The 8,418-nt window shown below is 44.7% G+C and overlaps 1 long non-coding RNA gene across 1 annotated transcript; it reads right to left on the bottom strand.

Moving 5' to 3' along the window:
* Positions 1-6,031: 6,031 nt before the first annotated feature.
* Positions 6,032-8,418, bottom strand: LOC123046814 (uncharacterized). The gene is made up of 3 exons (XR_006422628.1): positions 8,298-8,418; positions 8,116-8,199; positions 6,032-8,005 (listed from the first exon to the last, which is right to left on the bottom strand). It is a non-coding gene; the product is annotated as an uncharacterized lncRNA (long non-coding RNA).

Here is an 8,418-nt window from a genome sequence, read left to right as displayed (position 1 = left end):
ACAAGACACCGAGGTAACCATGAAGGAATTGGAGATTTTGCAGACTGAAATTTGTGCTATCTGAATCCGGCCAATCCTATTTTCTGAAGAGATTATAGTTCAAATGGAGTTAAGTTGATGCGCGTCCATGATGTATGAGCCGTATTTGCCCAGTGTATGTAATTTGCTGTTTGTGTATGCTTTATTATCACCTGTGCCGTACCATAATGCCCAATGGGTATAATCGGCTGTAATTTCTTTATTGTATAGTGTAGGATTATTCTACCTTTCTATGCCTTGATCTCTTTGTTGTATAGTGTATGCTTTTTAGAGGTGATAGTATTGAGTAGGATAATTCTTTGAATATGCTATATCGTTCAAACGGGGGCCAACTCGCCCGACCATGGGCCTTCTACGTCTCGTAGGATCTATGGGCCTTCTACGTCTCGTAGGATCCATGGGCCTTCTACGTCTCGCAGGATCCATGGGCCTTCTACGTCTCGTAGTGTCCATGGGCCTTCTACATCTCGCAGGGTCCATCGGCCTAATATGTCACGTAGGATCCATGGCCGCCGACTCATTTATGGGTCTCATACTGGCCTTTAATGGGCCGTAGACGGGCCTATAATGGAAATCGTACGTTTTATTGGTTGACCATAACGGGCCGTTAATAGGCCGTATTTGGTGATGCTATGAAAATGGCCCAACAGACTAACGGACCACAAACGGGCCGACTGTAACGACGGGCTGAATTTTGCCCACAAGCAGAAAATGACAGTAACGGGCCGTAAGTAACCGAATGCTGCAAATAAGCTCAAGAATAAATGGGCTCTGAGAAGGCCGAAAGATAATATGGGCTGTAAACGGCCCAACTGAATAACGGGCCCTTAATGGATATAAAGCGATACACTGTTCATTATGGGCCAGTTTCACCACGGGCCGTTAATGGGTCTAAAGTAATACACTGTTCATCGCGGGCCAGTTTCACCACGGGCCATTAATAGGCCAAGAGTTACATAGGGCCTCATATGGGCCGAAAGACGTCATGGGCCATACATGGGCCAGAAGTGAAAATGGGCTGGAATCATATTGGATGGCCCAGATGACGCTACTGGGCCTAATTCGGATAGGGCGTAACGGGCCTTGGTTAGCGGGCTGTAAATGGGCTATATGCGAACAGGCCGTTAACAGGCTTTCCATGGGCCGGCCCGTCACCTTTTGACCAAGTCAAACGGGCCGGCCTTTTCACAGGAATGGGCCTCTATTGGGCCGTGCCACGTGTCGACGTATCATAGGCGCCTTCTGTCCAATGAGTGGATGACATCTGTCCCAACAATGAGCCGACACGTGTTTCCTCCAGCCAATGATGATTTTACACGTGGAAAATCCCCATTGGTCGGGGCTGTTAACGGGTTATCGGATCCAAAACCCGACCCGATAGCTTAACGGTGTTCCGTTACGGTGGATGCCACGTGTCGGTCACCCTTGACGAAAGCACTTCTGTGACGCGCGATTTATCGTCATGGAAGTGGACACTTCCGTGATGATAATTTTGGTAATATCATCGAACACTTCTACGACAGCACAGGTATGACTATCTCGATTCTGTCATAAATTTGTCATGGATGTACATGCATGACAAAACACGCGACCTACTGTGACAAACACGTATCATCACGGAAGTGTATTTTTTTTGTAGTGCAATCTGAGGGAAACCACTGTTGTTCATCACTGGGAAACCCCCTGTCAACTGGACCGGTCCCCCCTGCGTCCCCATCTGCTTTATACTTGCATTATTGACCACAGACCCACTTTCCTGCCTATTCTCACTCATCCCGGCTTGATACCTCTCATGTTGATCTCCACCCCTGTCTGATGCAAACCTGCCAAACTTGTTGTCCCCATCTCTACCATTTCCTGTGGAGGTCCCATCCCCACCATAACCACTATTGTTAGTCCCAGACCCCCCTCTAAAATTCCCCTCTTTGTTTCTCCAACCATATCCATCTAGTTCTCTTTCATCCTACCTGTTAAACCCTCTCCCAAAGCTCTCAGATCTGCCATAGAAGTTACCTCTTCCACCTGGATTGGCCCCTCTTCCAGGCCTTGGCCTCCAATTCTCCTGCCTTCCTTCCATGGATTCTTCTTCTCCCCAAAGTAGTTCCCACTTCTCCGCGTCCTCTCCCCTGTTTATCGCCGCCGAGACTTTACTAGGGTCTAGGAGGTGGAGGAAATCGGGTTCTGGAATGGAGGGTGGGATTCCCCCTATATATAGGCCCACTCCATCTCCTCCTTTATCTGGGCTTTTTTCCCTCACCACATTCCTGGGCCAGATTTTTTCAGAGCCCACCAGACCCCCCCCCTCCTTTTTTTCTCCCGATACACCCCTACAACTTGCATCTTTTCTGTTCCTGCCTCTTTTCTTTTTCCATTATTCTGACTTTCTTCCACTGCTTCTTCCAACATGACATTTTCTGGGATTTTATCCACTCTAATACTTTTATCTACTGGCTTGTCTTGACCCCCTCACAGTCAGTATCAACATCTAATAAATACTCAGGGAATCTGGGTAAATCCCAGACTTTGGGTATCTTATTCTTAATTTTTATCAATGCCATGTCAATTTTTTCATTATGAAATCTCCCCCAATTAGGAGAATCAATGTGGATAAAGTGTTTTTGTTGTTCATTTTGATTTATGTCTCTCTGCTTTGCCTCATTGACTCCTTCATTTTTAACCAAAAGACTGTGAACATAGGTGTTCATCGTCTTCTCCATCCTATGATTTACTCGTCTAATTCGACGTTGTGTATCAGTTTGGCCCTGACTACTCTCACAATCATGAGTATGTGTCAAGTATTTGAAAACAGAAGAGCAACTCGTACCTGAAGTGGCGAAATCCTCGTCAGAATCATCATCTTAATCCTCACTAGCTAGCAACCAAAAGCGATTGCCACCCAGCGAGGGTTCCAGACTCTGTTTCCGACGAGGCGTGCAGAGCGGCGAGGTTCCGGAGCCTCCGAGGTTGGTGGGGCTGTGGCGAGACGGGCAGAGCGGCGCGGCGCCTCCACCGCCCCCTGCGGCGCCTGATCCACCAGATCCACGTGAATCACGATCGGAGCCATGGCCGACCCTGGAGCGAGGAGAGCCAGGACCCCCTCGCGAGGGCGGAGCGCCAATCCCCTCATGGCAGGGGCGAGATTTGTAGTCGTGAAGATGGTGAAGGCTACCCACTTCCTCGCCACAGACCTCACCGGCGAATCCGCCTGATCCGCCGCCCACAGGAGCACCTGCAGTGGATGCTTGCGCCCTCCAGGCCCGAACAACGACCTCTCCTCCTCCTCTGTCAGATTCTCCACAATCGCCTCCGCCTCTGCGTACATCTCGCGCTTGCTCATGTACCAGGCTCCGATCTCTCTCAGGCGGATCCGCAGGCGCGCATCCCTACCGGCGAACCTCTGCATCTTCTCTTCGTTGATCTCCACCATCTCCGCCGCAAGCTCGAGCAGGCAGGGCAGTGGATGAGGCGTGCGGGAGAGGAAGAGTGGGATGGGGAATAATCTGAGCAGGTTCCTTAGAATTCAATCCCCCACCCGCCTTAATTGCTCTCCCACCGGCCGCATTACCTCCATCGCCGGCTCCCGAGACGTTATCCCCGCCGGTGATTTCCTCCTCGATATGTGCAACGTGGCAGGGGAACGCGACCGTAGCCCCCGGGGTCAGCACGATCCCTCCCCCTGAGCGTCTGTCGACTGTACACCCCCGCGCGTCAATGAGATGCACCGTCGTGGTGTGTGGGCGGAGCACCACCACGCCCCGATGGAATTTGGGAGCCGTCACCGACTTTAGATCGGCGGCGAACCACGCCGACCACCATAGCGTGTTGGGTTCGCCAACCGCGTCGCCAAACGTGCGCCGCATTCCCTCTATCCCTCGGCTGGGGCAACAACATATGAATCTCCTATGGAGAGATCCATCATAATCCATTGCAAGTCAAAACAAATACTGACATACCAATTGGTTATACATTCCAAAATCATGTCTTCTCCTTTCTTGTGCTGCTCAAATTAAAAGTCAAACGATCCATTTCTTAGAGAGAGAAAACAGGGCGAATAATAATCCAGCATACACAAACACATTTCTTGAGAGGCGATTGGATATAAAAAAAAATAGGAAAGAGGCCAAATTTTTGCAATGAACAATAACAGGAGGGTTATTTATGTTTTAGCACAGGCGACCACTGTGACATAATAAGTGGGGAAACCCCATTGTCTATTGCTTATAACATTGTTAGGAATCAAGTGGCTACAAAGAGAAACAAAAGGTACGATTCATCTGAGGCTTCCCCCTTCCAGATTCTTCCCTCCGGAAAACAAGCATCAGATTGTGGTCAAATGGCAGGCCAGATGATTTAGGTTCCTGATTCAACTTGCCCACGTGCTCGTGAAATACCTGAAAGCTTAGCATAGCGAGATTGCAAACAAGTGTTCATGTGCAAACAGTTACTAAACCCTCATAAACTTCGGGTCAAGGCACTTCCTGCAAACTTATCAAAATAGCAGGCTAACAATTGAGCACAAGCTTAAATAACAACTCCTATTCATTGCCAGTACAGAATGGGTTCCATTTTATGAGAGTGAACAACATCAACAATATAGTGATCAAGTTTTTGAACAGGTCACTAGGAGGTTCGACTTCAATGTCAAGAACAAAAAAAAACAAGAGCAGCCAACAATTTTATTCCTTTGTGAATCTTCCAAGAGCAAGAGCAGGTATCTAGTGAAATTACCCTCATCATGATATGGAATTACTCTCATCACATAATTATAGCCCTCACTGGCCAGTTGCCGAAGTATTGTCTATCTACTTTATATTTGTGGAAAGCTTATCTGGAGCTTGGTAAGGTAATTCAAGAAAATAAGCAAATCTGAAATCTAGATTGTACGGCTAAATAAGAGTTCAACTCTAGTACAAGGAAGTTTTCACATGCCAGTCATTGAAAAAAATAGTATCAGGGTATGTGAGAGAGAATGGACTCACGCCAAAGAAATGATTGAGCGGCCTACGCACTGTAAGGTGGTCCCAGGATGCGAGTGATTTCCCAGTTAATGATACCTCATTTTCTCTAATGTCACAAAATCACACCTTTTTGACGCCTCCCCCGCTTGCTTTTCCTTTACATAAAAAACTTCTTTATTACTAGTATAAACATTAACAAAAAACAGAGGTACTTATACAATGCCAATAGGTGAATCATTCAACTAAGTTGAAATAGAAGTAAGAGTAGTTTTTAGGACTATTTAGGGAGCTTCCGTACATGGATGACAGCAGTGGCAACATCATAAAGCTGAAGCAAAGCGTGCCTTTACATTGATTCAGTTACTACTGTCAAAACAATAAAGCTGAAGCTTCCGCTGTTAATAGTTACACCACCAGTTGGGACAATTCTGGCAGAGCAGGCATTCATCTCAAAAATGAAAAGATAGAGTTGGGTACGATGGCCCCAACCAACGGATACGATGGAACTTAACAAATGGATGTCAGATAAGAAAATACAAGACCGAGCTTCAAATCTCACACCCAAGTCTTCATCGCTCCTCACATGGCAAGGCGTTGTTTTTCTGGGTTTCCATCCTGATCTGGACGGAGAAGACAGCACGGGCGCGTAGACAGAGAAAGCAGAGCAGGCATACATCGCGAAACTAAAAATGGGAGACTTGGCTCGGGTCTAGCCCGTGTTTAGTGGAGTTTGCTCGTTCAACATGTTCCCCTGTTGCTGGTTATTAATGGCTGCAAGCCCGCAACTCAATGAGTGCTCCCAAGACAAGCACACTCATACCCTGTTCTCTGCTCACAAGACAAGCAATAGGTGTGGTGTGGTGCATTCGGATCTTGTGTTGTAAACAGAAATCACATGATTTGTTTTCCTCGGAAAAGAAAACCAACATGGCAACAATGTCTGGTTCAGATTGCCAATTGGGTATCAAAAGGCAGCCAGCAAGATTCTGCAGTGAACCATTATAGTGTCTTTATCTAATTATGCGTTCAGATAAGAAGATACTATTGCAAAGAACTGCATTTCATTTCACTGAATATACATGTCCACACTGAGAAAACAAATGGAGTTTTTTGGCCTCTTCTCGTACCACTCATCGAAACCTGCTACAGGTTGAAGCTACAAGGAAAATAGAACTAGGTGTGAAAAACCATTCTCTCTTCCTTATAGCATTATCAGGGAGAAAGTGGCTACAAAGAGTAACAAAAGGCATGATTCATCTCAGGCTTCTCCCTTTCTGATTCTTCCCTCGAGAAAAAGAGTCTCCGATCGCGGCCAGATGATTTAGGCTCCTGATTCGACTTGCCCACGTGCTTGTGAAATATCTGAAAGCTTAGCATAGCTAGATTGCAAACAAGTGCTCATGTGCAAACAATTACTATAATCCTCATGAGCTTCAGACAGAGATACTTCCCACAAACTTATCAAAGTAGCAAGCTAGCGACTGAGACGCACTTAAATAACTACTCTTATTCATTGCCAGAAGGGAATATATTTCATTTTTTGAGAGTAACCAGCATCAACAATATAGCTATAAAAGTTTATGAACACTAATCACTTGGTTGTTTGACTTCAATGTCAAGAACAAAAGGAAACATGAGTAGCCAATAATTTTATTCCTTTGTGAATCTTCCAAGAGCAGGTATCTAGTGAAATTACCTCGCCATGATCTGGGATTACTCTCATCACATAATTATAGTCCTCACTGGCCAGTAGCCCAAGTATTCCCTATCTACTTCATATTTGTGGAAAGCTTATCTGGAGCTTGGTAAAGTAATTCAAAAAAAATAGCAAATCTGAAATCTAGATTGTAAAGCTAAATAAGAGTTCAACTCCGGTACAAAGAAGTCTGTCATTGGAAAAAGTAGTATCAGGGTATGTGGGAGGGAATGGAGTCACACTAAAGAAATGAATTGAGAGGCCTATGTAATGTAAGGTGATCCCAGGATGTGAGTGATGTTCCCATTATCGATATGCATAGGTAGTAGTTTGATTAATCTGCACATGAATATGGAAGCTCTGCTGGCTATTTTGTCCTGCTTGAGAATGAACCCTTTGATCTTTTGCATGGTGCTCATCTCTCTTTTTCTTTATTTCTTTTTTTTTCCATTTGTATTCAAGAGAGGAACCAATGCTGATGAATATAGATCTTCATAACAATGAATTTTGTAGGGTTGATGGCAATAAAGCGCTTTAGAGCATTCTCGAACTTTGAGGACTGTGCTCATGGAATAATCAACTACTATGGAATACCCAGTGCGGAATGATGCACTATAAGGTAGGTATGGTGTGCAGAAATGGAAGACAATGGTTTAATTTCCGGGATTTGTATATGTACATCGGCAATGTTCATGATATCCTTATGAAGGAATGCAATGCCGAGTGAAGAGGCTAGGAAGTGTAAAGTTACGCGAAGAGAATGACTGGCTTTGAAAGACTTCAGACTAGAGGAACATCAAACTTAACAATACGCACTAAAAATATTCAAATTGCAATAATCAAGGCTCATGGAATCTGCTCTATTTTTGGCATTGGTGGGATAGAAAAAATACTCCAAATCAAGAAGAGAATAAAATCACCTTCACCATACTCAACTCAGCAGGTTCTATGAATAAAAAATTAGCAAGCTGAAGTCTTTTTGCTCAATCAATGTTCATCAATCACCTAGTAACAAGTGTTCTCTACCTTGCGACTATATGTATCAGCTGAAAACTCACTTGTGTTATTTAATTCAGCATGGCAATGAATTCAGAGATTATGAGCGTGCTCAAAAGCTAGACTGCCAACATATCAAGAAAGCAACAAGTTCTCTAACCTTGGTCTCATGAGGTAATAAGAGTTTGACAATTCCACTTTGAATACAACCTATCATAGCTAAAGCGATCGTGAATTTCAGCAGAGGGTTTACTAACCTTTGCATAGATCCGCTACTACTTAATCGTTGAATTCCGAACTTGTCCACAGGCCACATCTATCAAGCAACCAAGAAGCTTAGTTTAGTCTAAAAGTTTGGAACTTAAGATAAATACACGAGTAACCTTTTAGACTTTTATGTGTGCGAATAGGCAACGTTGGGCATACCAATTAATGAAAGCCTGAGATCTCGGCTGGCTCCAAGCAACACGCAAGCACTGTGATGGTATGAAGGGTATTCTTGTAAAGGTCCTGTAATTAACAAAATCATTAAGCAACAGTAATTATGATGAATGCAAGAATAACTTGAATCGGTATCAATGTAATACCGAACTGAAAAAACTGCAAACCTTATATTCAGTAGCAAATCAGCAATATATATTCCAGCATTATGATCCTCACAGCCAAACAAGGTAAGTACACCAGCCAGTCTTCTTGAGTGACGATCAAAATGTAACTGCAAAGTACTCC

The sequence above is a fragment of the Triticum aestivum genome, chromosome 2B (genome assembly GCF_018294505.1).
Source record: "Triticum aestivum cultivar Chinese Spring chromosome 2B, IWGSC CS RefSeq v2.1, whole genome shotgun sequence".
Classification (NCBI taxonomy): Eukaryota; Viridiplantae; Streptophyta; class Magnoliopsida; order Poales; family Poaceae; genus Triticum; species Triticum aestivum.
The sequence above is the reverse complement of the archived record's forward strand: the minus strand, read 5'-3'. Positions and strand labels throughout refer to the sequence as shown.